Genomic DNA, 16,430 nt, shown 5'->3' on the forward strand with positions numbered 1-16,430 from the left:
TACTTGTTTGGGCTCTCATCGATGTACAAGGTGGTGTTTACTCTTGAAATTGAAATAAAGATGTCGGTAAACAGATTTGTGACCTTTATTGGAACAGACTATAACACATTTTGATGATACGTGTCCATTTCATTTACCTGTAAACAAACTTTTAATTTATAACTGCAAGTTAACTGATTATTTTGAATTGCAGCATAAATTATTAGTTATGACCAGCATATTTAGTGACTATAAATACAATAAAAGTACTTTAGAAATTTGCAACCACTTAAAGGTGCTATATTAGAAGTTATATGTGAGCATCTGTTTGTGACAAAGATTCTCCAATAAAAATGTATTTTACACTAGTAGATAAAATTATTTCCTATAATCATGTATGGGCATATAGTTAATGATGTAGTCTTTAAATGTTAAAGCAAAATTTAATAAAAACATGATTTGCAACTTTGAGATAGCACCTTTAATACCGGTATAATAGATTTAGTTTTGCTCAAAAGTTACTTATAAATGTCTACAAATATTTTGTTCTAAGAGGGATAGGGGTAAACTGTCATTAGAAACAGTCCCTCACATATTGAAACAGCAATGAAATTGACACATATTACCAAAATTTGTTATAGTCTGTTAAAGTGCACATACCACCTGTTTATTGACATCTTTCTTTTAATTTCATGAGTAAACACCACCTTGTACATCAATGAGAGCCAAAACAAGTAAATGCTAAATTAGGTAGACTATCAGTAAATAGATATTTAGAAAATATTTACTTGTCTGTTTAATATGTAAGAAATAATCGACGAAAATCATTTTTATTCTATTTCCGACACTACTATGGTTGTAAACCCTTGGAAATGGACTCCAGGTCTGGCTAATCTCCAAACCTGTAACACATCGATCTATAAAACACATAGATCTATAAAACACATAAAACACATAGATCTATAAAACACATACATCTATAAAACACATAGATCTATAAAACGTTACAGTTAAGAGAATAAAGTGTCTGTGACGTTGAAACGGGGAAAAAAAGTTTGTTTTGTTTAACGAGACCACTAGAGCACATTGATATATTAATCATCAGCTGCTGGATGTCAAATTGAAACGGGGAAATACCCTTATAAATAGACTATACTAGACGTTACTTCTCAGACTCAAAATTATTAAAAATGTATTTCGAGGTATTAGAAACGCTAGATGACCAAAAACACTTCGGATGTACGGAAAAATAAATACACAATCTAAGTAATTTCTGAATTCAATTCTCAAAATAATAGTGAAAAATACAACGTATTGTGCATGTATTACATGTATGTAACGACACCACTAGAGCACATTGATATATTAATCATCGACTATTGGATGTCAAACATTTGGTAATTTTAATATAATATAGTCTTAAAAAGGAAACCCGCTAAAAATTTTCCATTAGTAGCAAGGGCTATTTTATATGCACCATCCCACAGACAGGATAGCACATACCACGGATTTTGATACACCAGTCGTGGTGCACTGGCTGGAACGAGTAATAGCCCAATGGGTCCACCGACTCACTGAGATCGAGGGAGCAAAGCAAGGTTTCTAGGCGGTTCGGGGGGTATGCTCCCTCATAAAATTTAGAAAACTTGAGCCCCCAGCGCCCCTGCTCCGCCGTGCCTGCAGTAACAAACAGCAGTTACATCTGGAGGTGTAATGTAGTAAAGAGATCTGCAGGGTGCGGTCGGTTTCCGATGTATCCGCTTCATTTGCCGCAAACATTGCAGGTTACGTTGTCATGGTGCATCACGTCATGCATGGCTTAACCAGTGTCGTTATAACCGCTCTACGAAAGCCTAGTTTTTAAACACTACGGTATTAAAGCTGTTTTTGATAATGAAATATCAGACCTCATAAGTGGACGGGTAAAGAGTTACGGCAACTGCCCCCCCCCCTCCTCCCCCCCACCCCAGTGCTCGAGCAAATCCTCAAACTCAGACAACAACGATGGAAATATTTTGGCAAAATAGACACAGAGAGAGACAGACAGATAGACATGCAGGCAGAGAGACATATGCAACGGAAATAAGGGATATATATATATATATATATATATATATATATATAGAGAGAGAGAGAGAGAGAGCGAGAGAGAGAGAGAGAGAGAGAGAGAGAGAGAGAGAGAGAGAGAGAGAGAGAGAGAGAGAGAGAGAGAGAGAGAGAGACAGAGAAGGATATATATATTTTTACCACAATCTTCGCTTCGCTTAGGCAACGTAAACCTCTAGTTTGATGTCATATAGTCAACCTGGTTCACTGCAGAACTAATACCACTATCGTGATCTCGTTTAAGCAGGTTGGTTAACCACACGACAACAGCCTCCAATTTGATATCGTCTCCAACTAATATACACTGCACAACTAATTCCACTATGTCTATTTCGTTCAGGCAGGTTGAATAACCACCCGACCACAGCCTCCAATGTGGTATCGTCTCCAACTAATATACACTGCACAGCTAATTCCAATATCTCGACTTCGTTCAAGCAGGTTGAATAACCACCCGACCACAGCCTCCAATGTGGTATCGTCTCCAACTAATATACACTGCACAGCTAATTCCAATATCTCGACTTCGTTCAAGCAGGTTGAATAACCACCCGACCACAGCCTCCAATGTGGTATCGTCTCCAACTAATATACACTGCACAGCTAATTCCAATATCTCGACTTCGTTCAAGCAGGTTGAATAATCACCCGACCACAGCCTCCAATGTGGTATCGTCTCCAACTAATATACACTGCACAACTAATTCCAATATCTCGACTTCGTTCAAGCAGGTTGAATAATCACCCGACCACAGCCTCCAATGTGGTATCGTCTCCAACTAATATACACTGCACAGCTAATTCCAATATCTCGACTTCGTTCAAGCAGTAAAGTAAAGTTTGTTTTATTTAACGACGCCACTAGAGCACATTGATTTTTTATCTTATCATCGGCTATTGGACGTTGAATAACCACCCGACCACAGCCTCCAATGTGATATCGTCTCCAAACTAATATACACTGCACAAGTAATTCTACGATCTGTATTTCGTTCAGGCAGGTTGGATAACCACCCGGCTACAGCCTCCAGTTTTATGTCGTTTAGTTAGGTTAGGTTTCAGTTTGTTTGTTAACCACCGGACCACAGCCTCCAAGTTGATGTTATTTAATGACTCAGAAAGCCTGATACGACATATACAACCAAGACCACAACACTGACTTCTGTTTATTCATACCTGTATGGTTAACGCCTGGAGCATCGATCTAAATGTGGGTCGACCCAATTAGAAGAAATGTAGTTTTGCTTTCAAACGTTACCCGTAAAACACATCTAAAAATACGACGACGGACCTGCATGCCAGTCGTAATAAATAGCTGCATGATAAACATTGTTTGTGTACGAAGTAAATATAGGCGTCGGACCATGACAGTGACATGACTGTACGGGTGGCACTTGTCTATCAAACGCAACCTTTAACCCTGCAAAGTGTAGAAAGAAAGAAATGTTTTATTTAACGACGCACTCAACACATTTTATTTACGGTTATATGGCGTCAGACATATGGATAAGGACCACACAGATTTTGAGGGGAAACCCGCTGTCGCCACTACATGGGCTACTCTTCCGATTAGCAGCAAGGGATCTTTTATTTGCGCTTCCCACAGGCAGGATAGCACAAACCATGGCCTTTGTTGAACCAGTTATGGATCACTGGTCGGTGCAAGTGGTTTACACCTGCCCATTGAGCCTTGCGGAGCACTCACTCACGGTTTGGAGTCGGTATCTGGATTAAAAATCCCATGCCTCGACTGGGATCCGAACCCAGTACCTACCAGCCTGTAGACCGATGGCCTGCCACGACGCCACCGAGGCCGGTGCAAAGTGCAGAGATACGGTCTTGGTCGTGAATAACGGTTTTATCTATCAGATTATGTCACCTTGCCTAGCTCGCTGCACAACTAATGCAACTTTCTTGGTTTCGTTTAGGTCGTTCGGTTAACCAAGGGATCTCAACCTACATTGACAAAAGGAGCAGTTATGCAGAAAGTGCCCTATTTAGTTTAGACGTATCCCTTTTGTTAGCTGATTTTCTGCAGGTACTGCAGGAAGAAAAGAAAACAAAAGCTCAAATAATAAATGAAAATACAGGGTGTTTTTTACGACATAATATTATAATATTATTTACTAACTATCAATACAGACTAAGCGTGTAACTCTAAAGCAAAGGGAAGTTAAAGAAAGAAACGTTTTATTCAATGTAATTAAAATTAGCTCCACTATTACATGTGGATCTAGCAGCAGCCGGTTGAAGCTCATGTCCAGTTGACCTTTTATTCGACCAATCAAAACCTTACTTGCAAAGTCATGCCAGTGATTTGATTGATTGATTGATTTCAACTTATTTTCGTGCTTATATCCAATTAAGGTTCAAGCACGCTGTCCTGGGCACACACCTCAGCTATCTGGGTTGCCTGGTCAGGACAGTGGGTTAGTTGTTAGTTTGTTAGTGGTTAGTGAGAGAGAAGAGGGTGTAGTGGCCTTACACCTACCCATTGAGCCTTTAAGAGCTCGCTCTGGGTTGGAGCCGGTACCGGGCTGCGAACCCTGTAGTCCGATGGCCCACTGCGCCACCGAGTGATTTGAAAAGAATTTGAAAACATTCGGGATTATGCCGAGGGTATACGAAATGATTCGGGTGAATTACGAAGTATCCCGGAAACTAATTGCAATATAAAATGTTATACAAAATTCGTTTCAAGACGAAAACAAAAACCGTGATGGTATAGCCATAAAATCTGTTTATACTAGTATACAATCCAGAGTTTATTACTGCAATTTTCCCCCTGTTTTTCAATGTTGAAATAGACCAACAAGTTCGCCTATTGCATAAATAGTCTCGCCTGATATTTTTAGAATTTGCATGCTCCCTAATAACGCTATAAAAGGCGAAGTGTAATTGGTCGATATTATACTATATTAAGAAGAAAAAAAATCATATTTCAAATAAATAAATATATACGTTAGGGGCACTCCGCTCTCACATCCTCCCCCTCCCCTGTCCGCCCCTTCCCCACATTCAACACTGTGTGTGTGTGTATATATATATATATATGTATATATATATATATATTATCGTCATCGAGATATGTGTATGTGCCTGTGTGTGTGCGTCTGTGTGTGTGTGTGTCTGTGTGTGTGTGTGTGTGTGTGTGTGTGTGTGTATGTGTGTGTGTATGCGTGTGTATGTGTATGTGTATGCGTGTGTGTATGTGTGTGTGTACGTGTGTGTGCGTATGTGTGTGTATGTGTGTGTGTGCGTGTGCGTGTGTATGCGTGTGTGCGTATTCGTATACGTGTGTGTATGTGTGTGTGCGTGTATGTGTGTGCGTGTGTGCGTATGTGTGTATATGTGTGTGTGTATGTGTGTGTGCGTGTGTGTGTATGTGTGCGTGTGTGTGTCTGTCTGTATGTGAGGAAGTAAAACAAAATTCAAGTGGGCTCACACATAGTTTAGATTACCAGGATGCGGATCAACGGAACGATTCACAGCTGACAAATATCACATTTCAATTTGACTCCCAGACTGTGACGCCTTACATTGTATAAGATTAGTTGCTAAAATCATTCTCAAAAGTAAGCATCTATGTGGATTTTTCCTATGGATATTATTCTAATATAGGTGAGTATAACATTTGCAAGACTTCCGAACGTTCCAGCATTCAGTTGATTCAGGATTGCATCATATCGGTCGGTACCACACACCTATGAGTCATGTTTTTTTTCATTGACTGAGTATGTTACACTATTTGGAAATACAAAAAAAAGAGAGAAAGAATACATAGGAGTGTTTTTGCTGATAAACGTACAATACAAATATCATTGTATCATTTATTAACGATAAGGTTTCTACTGTCTGACTCGCAAACAAATCGGAACAGCGAATCCAGTGTCATTGTCAGACGGACGTAGTGTAACGGACACAATTTCATGTGTAATTTAATAGTTACGATCGACTATCTACCTGCAATTATTAATATTATGCACAGCCATTAAGCATTACATAGTATATATATATATATATATATATATATATATATATATATATATATATATATATTGTGACGGACCATGCTCTTAAATTTGTTTTCGCCTGTGGCGATTTTAATTGTGTTAGAGGGCCGTGTGCAGTTTAATTCCACTTAAGCCCAGATGGGCAACTTGTTACGTAATACTTCTGCGCGACAGTCCTCGATCGGTACGCCTAATACACACCCAGCCAAGTGCGGAGGCCATGTGGCGACAGCCAGGTACTGACCATGTGGCGATTGCTCGCGGTTGGCGACAGCCAGACTGACGATCAGAGAGAAATATACCGACTCTAGTAGAGGTGAAATATCAGATGATAGGGGGATTCTGCTTTTATAATAAATAGCTAGTTTTTAGAAATATCGAGGAGAACCAGAATAGGAAGGCTCCCAGGGAACGTAGTCCGTTGGACTTTGGTAAATATTTTCATTTCTGCTCTGTGTATAACCTTGATGTGATTGATGTGACTTTAAATATTTTGATACTGTATTATACCAATATTCTTTAGACAGTGTCTTCGGTCATCTGGCGAAGTAAATCGTAGACTTTTTGTTCTAACATTATATGAGTATTTGGTAATATAAAGCTTAGCCAGTCATCCTAGTGGACCTAGGTAAACTGTAGGTTATTGTCTTTATTGTGATAGGTACCAGTATTAATTCTGTGTTACAAGGTTACTGAATGAGTAGTTAGGGTTAATTAAAAATTAACCCGTTAGGAATAGAGCTGTAATTCCTTTATTAATTAAGTTCCCCTGGAAGCGTTCCTAAATTATCACACGTTACTGAACGAGTAGTAAGGGTTAATTAAAAATTAACCAGTTAGGAATGGTGTTGTTATTAATTAACTTCTCCTGGAAGCGTTTCTCAATTATCACACGTGTGGGTGTGGTGTAACGGTGAAGTGATTCGCATATTGTGTAACTAGGCACCTAGAGATTAACTAATTAAGTGATCAGTTCTGGGTTGTTATTATTGTTGTTATTAATTAACTACTACGGCTGTACATTTGTCAGCGTAGGTTAATACAGATTCCAAAGTGTATTGTGTTTTGTTGTGTTTCTAGTGAGCTAACGTGCTATAATAATATATACTTTATATAAGATCGTATCTCTGATCATACCTAGAGACGAGCCATACTAGGGTTTAACCGCCTGTTACAGAGAGATCTAATAGATATACAGTTAGGAGAGATATTTTGATAATCGTGTTTTATTCAGTTACGGGAATTATAGAATCCCCGTGACATATATATATATATATATATATATATATATATAGAGAGAGAGAGAGAGAGAGAGGAACATTCAGAACAAGCTGTTGTAGCGCACGCCTGTCGTGGACACAAGAGCCGGCCTTGGTTTACACCTACCCATTGAGCCTTGCTGAGCTCTCACTCAGGGTTTGGAGTCAGTTCTGGTTTAAAAACCCCATGCCTCGACTGGGATCCGAACCCAGTACCTACCAGCATTTTGACCGATGGCCTAAACACGACGCCACCGAGGCGTTAACGTGTGCCTATGCAAATATAGTACTTACAGTGGCTGGGAAAGGACATCGCATCAAATTATTTTTCTCGATCGATCGACTTACTATCTCGATCGATCGACTTACTATCTCGATCGATCAACTTAATATCTCGATCGATCGACTTTCGAACTCGAGGCTTTCCGTCAAGATAGGCGACTGGAATATCGTTATAGGTTATACTATACCATACAAAATCCCATAGGCAACAATGTTAACGTTTGTGGTTAAAAACACAATATGCAATATATCAACAAAGCTATAACAGAAGAACTAATCCCCATTCCCTTTACCCTTTGAATTTGGTTGGGATAATGTGATCAGGTATGTATGTATACACTGTACTAACAGCCACCTACTGTTCGCATCTCTCAAGTGCTACGGCAACTACGTCTGTATCTGTAGCAGATAGCATGATCCATACGAAGCTTTGCTAATATGCATCGAATATGGAGGGGCATGTTGAAGCACAAAATGTCGCAATTGGGACATCTTTGGCCGGTGCTCTAAGTAATGTATTTAATTAATATCATTTATATATTAGGCCCTGGAAGAACGTTTCGCAAACGGGTGGGCTTCGCGGACAGGTTGCTGACGTTCCAATACCAGGAAAGTACCCAACATTGCTGGGCCGGATTTCCATGGGTAGGGCGCGCCGGGTGTGTGGGCGGGGGAGGCCTCCTACCAGCAAACCTAACGGCCGAGATCACCTTCGCCCTAACGCATCCTGACACGGCGTCAGCCCCCCCCCTCCCCCTCCCCCTCCCCCCATCCTTCCCAGGTTATCCATACAACTGTTATGGGCACATTATTTATAATGTATATGAAGGATGGTTGTTGGGATAGGTATGGGAAGGAATGATGGGGTGAGGAAGGAGAGGAATGGTGATGTTTATGAACAGTCCGCCATTCGTCCACCCAAAGGAGCAGGTGGGAAAAACGCATGATGATCTCCAGATGTTGAAGTTGTTATATTGAAGATGTTGTTGTTGTTGAACTTCCGAGGTGACCCATAACGTTCCAAGAGCATTCGTGAGATTACTATCTGTGGATGGGCCACCTATACGGATGACCACTTAAGGTCATTGCTATATAAAAATCCAGCAGTACACGAAGAACCACTAATCGTTTGATGCGGTTAAGGTTAAGGACCACACAGATATTGAGATCTAAGAAACCCGCTGTCGCAACTTCATAGGCTATTCTTTTTCGATTTGCAGCAAGGGATCTTTTATATGCAACATTCCAGACAGGATAGCACTTACCACGGCCTTTGGTGTACCAGTCGTGGTGCGGCTGAAGCGAGAAATAATTAAGGTTCAAGTACGCTATCCTGGATACACATCTGAGATATCTGGGCTGTCTGTCCAGGGCAGTGGGTTAATTGTCAGTTGGTTTGTTAGTGGTTGGTGAGAGAGAAGAGGGTGTAATGGCCTTACACCTACCCATTGAGACCTTAAGAACTCGCTCTGGGTTGGAGCCGGTACTGGGCTGTGTACCCTGTACCTACCAGCCTGTAGTCCGATGACTTAACCACTGCGCCATTGAGGCCGGTTGCTAGCAACAATCAGTTTATTCAACTTACACGGCCTCTTAATTAATTACAAACATCACAGACTTAATTAATTACAAACATCACAGACTTTATATTGAGCTTGAATTTAAACAGAATCGAGAACCAGTTAAATAGTTCTTGAACGTTGGTGCTGTTCGTTGTCACTGAACGCATCCCTATTTTACGTGGATGACAAGAACTGTATATTTTGTTGCTGTCTGTAATTTTGAATAATAATAAGGCACACAATATTAAACTTTATTGTTGATAGTTATATTGGTTTGCACATTTTATATAACGAATAACCCGTTAGTTACTTCGTTTAGCACTTTAAAAATAGTGTATGTAATTGTGTACTGTTATAATATGCCAAAGGTGTAAACGAATCGGTTAATATCACTTCTAAAAGAAACCAATCAAGCCAAATATTATGTTTATTATAATTGGCATAATATCTTTAAGGGAAGTTATAAATTACATATTATTCACGCTTCACTGGTATATACCTATTATACACAAACGCACGAGCGCGCGCGCGCGCGCGCGCACACACACACACACACACACACACACACACACACACACATTGACATAAAATTTGGTTTATTATCCAACTAAATATATTTAGTATACAATCTTTGGAGTAAAAACAAAAATGTAACTGAATTTGATGATATGAAATGTTTACTGTTTCATTGAATAAAAAATTGCGGTTGTATTGTTCTCTGTTTGTTTTGTTTTGTTTTATTTTGTGTTTGTTTGTTTGTTTGTTTGTTTCTATTGTGTAGAGTCCTATATTTGTGACACCCCCCCCCCCCCCAAAAAAAAAAAAAAAAAACCCCACACACAACAACAACAACAACCCCACAACAACAACAACAACAAAAAACCGCCATAAACATTTAACACAGAGACAAAGACATTGTCTTGTTATAAAAATGCAGGTCTACATGTAATTGGTAGTAACATTCGACACTGATTATTTGTACTATTATCTATTCCAAGTTAATATACTTTTATGTAGTATCAGGCACGGCGGAGCGGGGGGGGGGGGGGGTGTGTGTGTGTGTGTAGGTCTACTCAATGAATCCCCCCATGTCTACATTTGATATGCGGTGTACACTTGAGGTTGAAACCGGTACAGGGTAAAATATTTTTTCTTAAATGGACTGCGATTTTTAGCTAAAATGAAGGTTACTAACAAAAATACTCTTTAAATCATAAATACCATGCGACACCTTATTTCGTTGGAGGTAGATTAAAACTATTATGAGGTGACATACTTTTTATGTCGGTGGGCCGATTGGGCTATTTCTTTCCAGCCAGTGCTCCACAACTGGTGTGACAAAGGCCGTGGTATGTACTATCCTATATGCAGGATGTTGTCTGTATGAAAGGTCCCTTGCTGCTAATCGAAAAGAATAGCTCATGGCATGATGGCGGCGATTTTTCTCTTTCATCATTTGCGACGCCATATAAGTAACCCCCATTAGAATGTGTTGCGTGCGTCGTTAAAGAAAACAATTCTTCTTTCCTTCAGTTCCGTCTCGCTTGGTTTCCTTTGAACAGTGGAGTCACCAAAAGTAGACGAACACGATATGAATACGAGTAAATATAGGTGGAAACTGTGTGCTCATTGTACTCCCGTCAGCCGTATCGCTTGTCACAGCTACCTAGTCTGTCGGGCAACATCCTGGTTAAAACAAAGTAGTTATATTAGGTTACCAGCACGCCTGTGACGAAGACAGTCATTTGATAAGGGGTGTGTGAACGGTTACTAGGCTAAGCCTTAAATGTCGACAGTACATGACAAATATACTGATGGAAAGAAATAAGGGAACACATCAAACTGTAGACCAAATTTAATAATTCACAACTAGCGTAATAATGTCTGTATTTCATACCAAGTTGTAATGTGGGATTGAATGTCTGTAGTGTTGAATGTGCTGCCTATAATTATGTTCCCAGTCAACTTCTGACAATATGAATTGATTTTTAATGCAGTCATTATTTCTTGTTGCTATCTGGGTGATACTTTATTTCTTTCCATCAAATACTATTGGCACATTTTGTATTTTTACATCGTTTTAGATGAAGTGACGATCTGTTTATCACGACTTATTTAGAACATAACAGAAGTACTGTATAGTATTAGTTATGTCTATTTAGTACCTATAGAAAATGATATAATGGGAATGTATATTTTAATATATATACAGTCAAATCTGTCCTAGCGGTCACTTTATTCCCTCCCAAACGATGTATAACGTAAACGCACCTGTAATAAGCGGTCACCTGTCGAACGCGGCCAGCGGCCACCTAAATCAGATCCCAAATCGCTATAATACCTGTATTAAGCGGCCAAAGTAAATGTTTACTGTTATATAAAAGGGATATTTTAACAACAGCAATAAGATGCAGCAAATAACCAATCTTTACACCTTCTTTTTTAGTACCCATTCAGGCCCAACATCTCAACTGTGTATCAATTAAGAAAGTATGACTCTGGAATACATCTAATTGCCTCTAGGCAGGCTATGCTTGCCATATGTAGATTCACTTGCAATGACAATACACCGCATGAAAGAAAAGAAAGACATGTTTTATTTAACGACGCACTCAACACATTTTATTTACAGTTATATGGCGTCAGACATATGGTTAAGGACCACACAGATATTGAGAGAGGAAACCCGCTGTCGCCACTTCATGGGCTACTCTTTCCGATTAGCAACAAGGGATCTTTTATATGCACCATCCCACAGACAGGGTAGTACATACTACGACCTTTAATATACCAGTCGTGGTGCACTGGCTGGAACGAGAAATAGCCCAACGGGGATCGATCTCACACTGACCGCGCATCGAGCGAACGCTGTACCACTGGGCTACGTCCTGTCCCTTACACTGTATGAAGTAGGAACTCCTAGTAAATGAAAATGAACGGTTAATTTAATACATTCCAGTTGCATGTTTTCTGAAGTTGATTTATAGTCAACTGTGAAGCACGCATCCGTTAATTATCAGTATTGACGGTAAAACAAGAAACAACAACAACTATTTTAAAGACTCTACATGTGGCAACCTGTAATCAGCGGCCACCTGTCTTAAGCGGCCAATTTTATCTACTCCCTTGTGTGGCCGCTTAAGACAGGTTTGACTATATATATATATATATATATATATATATATATATATATATATATATATATATATATACACACACACACACACACCCCTTTTTACTTAATGACACCTCTGCATATTTGTGTAGCATCATATCATATTATGACCGGCCTCGGTGGCGTCGTGGTAGGCCGTCGGTCTACAGGCTGGTAGGTACTGGGTTCGGATCCCAGTCGAGGTATGGGATTTTTAATCCAGATACCGACTCCAAACCCTGAGTGAGTGCTCCGCAAGGCTCAGTGGGTAGGTGTAAACCATTGCACCGACAAGTGATCCATAACTGGTTCAACAAAGGCCATGGTTTGTGCTATCCTGCCTGTGGGAAGCGCAAATAAAAGATCCCTTGCTGCTAATCGGAAGAGTAGCCCATGTAGTGGCGACAGCGGGTTTCTTCTCAAAATCTGTGTGGTCCTTAACCATATGTCTGACGCCATATAACCGTAAATAAAATGTGTTGAGTGCGTCGTTAAATAAAAAAATTCTTTCTTTTTTTCTTTCCTCTGCATATTTGTGTAGCATCACATCATATTATATTCAGGCCAAGTGGAAAAGTGCTCGCTCGATGCGTGGTCGGTCTAGGACCGATCCCCGTCAGTGGGCCCATTGTGCTATTTCTCGCTTCAGCCATTGCACCACGACTGGTACATCAAAGGCCGTGGTATGTGTTATCCTGTCTATGAGATGGTACATATAAAAGACCCCTTGCTACTAATGGGAAAAAAATGTAGCGGGTTTCCTAAGACTATGTCAGAAATTACCAAATGTTTCACATGCAATAAGCGATGATTAAAAAATCAATGTGCTCTAGTATGGTATATGCATAAGCATTCGAGACTGGGGGTTCACCCCCCCCCCCCCCCCCCCCCGCATTGGGGCAAACGCGACGGAGATATTGTAGCAAAATGAGAGGATTTGCAACCTTTCCACTATGTATTTCCATCATTCTACACACAATATTAGTTGTAATCCATGTAAAAATGCGCTGTGATTCGTTTGCAACCCTATATTAGCTGAAATAGGAGACCAGATGCCTATGATTATATATATATATATATATATATATATATATATATATATATATATATATATATATATATATATATATATATACTCTTCAAAAGAAGAAAAGCAAAACCACATTGTCGTAACATTTGGAGAATTGATTTAATTATTGAATGGTGAGTCCGATAATTACCAAATGTTGCAGGATTGTTCACAATTCACTCTAGTCCATTGTGAGTAAGTGATAGGACACACCACCAAGGTCAAGGTCATCTGGAGTCAATACCGGGTGTGGCCTCCGCGTGTGTTGACAACTGCCTGGCACCGCCTGCCCATTGAAGCAACCAGAGTACGGATGACGTCCCGGGGGATGGTGGCCCACTCGGCCTGCAAGGCTGCTGCCAGCTCGGGCAGGGTCTGGGGCTGTGGTTGTCGCTGTCGGAGGCGTCGGTCCAACTCGTCCCATATATTCTCAATTGGGTTCAAATCCGGTGATGTCGATGGCCAAGGAAGGACATTAATGTTGTTGTTCTGTAGGAAAGCCGTTGTGAGACGTGCTGTGTGAGGCCTGGCGTTGTCATGTTGGAACACTGCGTTGGCGTTGGCCATAACTGGAACGATGTGTGGCCGGAGGATCTGGTCAATGTAGCCCTGTGCATTCAGGTTGCCCTGCACGTGGACCAGGTCAGTTCTGCCAGTGTGTGAGATGGCTGCCCACACCATGACACTACCCCCGCCGAATCTGTCCACTTCCTGCACGCAGTTTGCCGCATAACGTTCACCACGACGCCTATACACGCGACATCTTCCATCATGACGTCGGAGCAGAAATCGGGACTCGTCACTGAACCACACCTGTCTCCATCGCAGTTGAGGCCATTGTCGATGAATCTGGCACCACTGCAGTCGGAGTCGACGGTGTTGTGGTGTTAAGATGACACCTCGAACTGGACGTCTGGCACGAATTCCTACCTCACGTAGGCGGTTCCGTACGGTCTGGTCGGATATCCTGCGCAAACCTGGTATTGCTGCGGCTGTGGAGGTGGCAGTAGTCAATCGTTCCCGAAGGTGGCGTACCCGGATGTAGCGGTCCTGCCCGGGGGTAGTGACCCGTGGTCGACCGGATCTAGGGAGGTCACGTGTTGATCCATGTTGCTGGTAACGGTCCCACAGTCTGGAGATGGTGCTTGGGGACACATGGAATGCCCTGGCAACGGCCGTACTGGATTCGCCTGCGTCTAGTCGGCCGATGGCATTGTTTCTCTGCGGTTCACTGAGACGTGGCATGTCCTGGATTGTCAACTGTCGGCCAGATACAGAGGCCAGGCAAGCGAACACCCTGCACTTTTATACTGTCGGTGTTCATGTTGCACGTGCAGACAACGCACGTGCAGTGGTGACATGGTTTGCACGTGGCTGCGTTTTTGCGAATATTCACATTTTGGAACTTTATTGTACAGTAGCTGCGTTTTATCGAATGTAACCGTGGGAATGTGTTTGGGACATGCAATGACCTTATATTCACAAAGCATGAACCGGTAGGAAACATAAAATCGGAGTTATAACCCATTTGTACCCTTTTGCGTTTCTTTTTTTGAAGAGTATATAATCATAGGCCTTGACGAGCCTCGATATCAGGGCCATACAATGAATTTATACAAGCTATGGATGTTGTAACGTTTCATGTCGCAAGCATTAGAATCCATGTAATCAATATTATGAAACTTAATAATTCATATTAAGTCACGCTGTTGCGCTACCTTTACATTATTGTTCAAGAACCTGCAGCTGTGACTACATTATTCACAATTGTAAATAATGTAATTTAATTGTTTACTTAGGGGATTCGAACTCAGAATTGATTGAACATGTACGCTGTAAACGAGCGGACACAATGCAATATAGATAATGTGTTTTTATTATTATTATTATTATTTTTTTTTTTTTATCCCACTGCCCCATTTGCTTTTACTCCTTAGAATTCCATCTCAATTCTTCCCGAACTGCCAATTCCTCCTATCTGTCAACTTCTTTTGCTGTCCACCTCCACATCCCAGTCTTTGTCTCTCCAACCGCGACAGGCGCTAGTCTCTTGTGGCTATCTGTACCACACACTTATCATTCCCCAGATGAAAATGGAATTAATATATAGCTGCCCCACCCCTACCCTCCTCGTTGCTGTAATCTTTTGACGCCTTTGCACCAGGTCGAGTGTAATATCTATTCTTAATTTCTTATCAGGAACTAGTTTTACGAAACGATCTTAGTGCTAAGATCACCTTAAGTGAATAGCTACCGTATACACTTGAAAGGTGATCGCAGCGCTAAGATCACCTGAAGTGAATAGCTACCGTATACACTTAAAAGGTGATCGTAGCACTAAGATCGCTTCGTAAAATGAGCCCCTGGCGGAGATCGATAACACAGGGTAAAGGCCACGATACATCTACTGCTCTGTGACGTATAATTTTAACTCTGTATGTGTGACATTGTATAAACGTTTAAATTTCTATTAAACCAGCAGTGATCGTATACAAACGTAGAAATGTAGTTTAAATTAGCAGCTGTTTTTTTTTTTTTTTTTTAGGATATTCAGCAACTAGATTTATTTCATAACTCGTAATCGGTTTACTGAATTGTAGTTTCAAGTAACATTTCGTAAACGTATTCTTGTCCCTGTAGTTGTTTTTTTTCTTTCAAATAAGCAACATTTTTGCGACTAGGTCCTCACCGATTAGAGTTTCTTTTAATGTTTGCTAATTTTGTAGCGCAAACATTTGCTATGATTGACCGTGACTTTCCCTATTCACACACACACAATATGATGCGCAGTAGTTATATCTGCATTTAATTTGTACACCAAAGTTTTTTGTCGTTACTTGTACAATGTACCAGATTAGTACAGTCCGGTTTAGGAAATAGTTTGTCAAAAAGAAAACCCCCACACAAAAACAATACACAATTCGTTTGAAATCTTTATTTGATGATTATAGGTTTACCCCAGTAGTATTTAAACAACCCATTGGTTTTAAATTACTTGTAATAATT

General features: G+C 40.5%; 1 protein-coding gene across 1 annotated transcript in view; it reads right to left on the reverse strand.

The window, feature by feature from the left end:
* The window catches only part of LOC121373932 (protein PML-like), a 38,502-nt gene extending 35,191 nt beyond the window's left edge, over positions 1-3,311 (reverse strand). Inside the window, exon 1 of the mRNA XM_041500763.1 lies at positions 2,227-3,311. The gene's annotated coding sequence lies outside the window, so the exon portion shown is untranslated. The remainder of the gene's footprint in view (positions 1-2,226) is intronic.
* Between the last annotated feature and the right edge of the window lie 13,119 nt (positions 3,312-16,430).

This window comes from Gigantopelta aegis, chromosome 1, assembly GCF_016097555.1.
Source record: "Gigantopelta aegis isolate Gae_Host chromosome 1, Gae_host_genome, whole genome shotgun sequence".
Classification (NCBI taxonomy): Eukaryota; Metazoa; Mollusca; class Gastropoda; order Neomphalida; family Peltospiridae; genus Gigantopelta; species Gigantopelta aegis.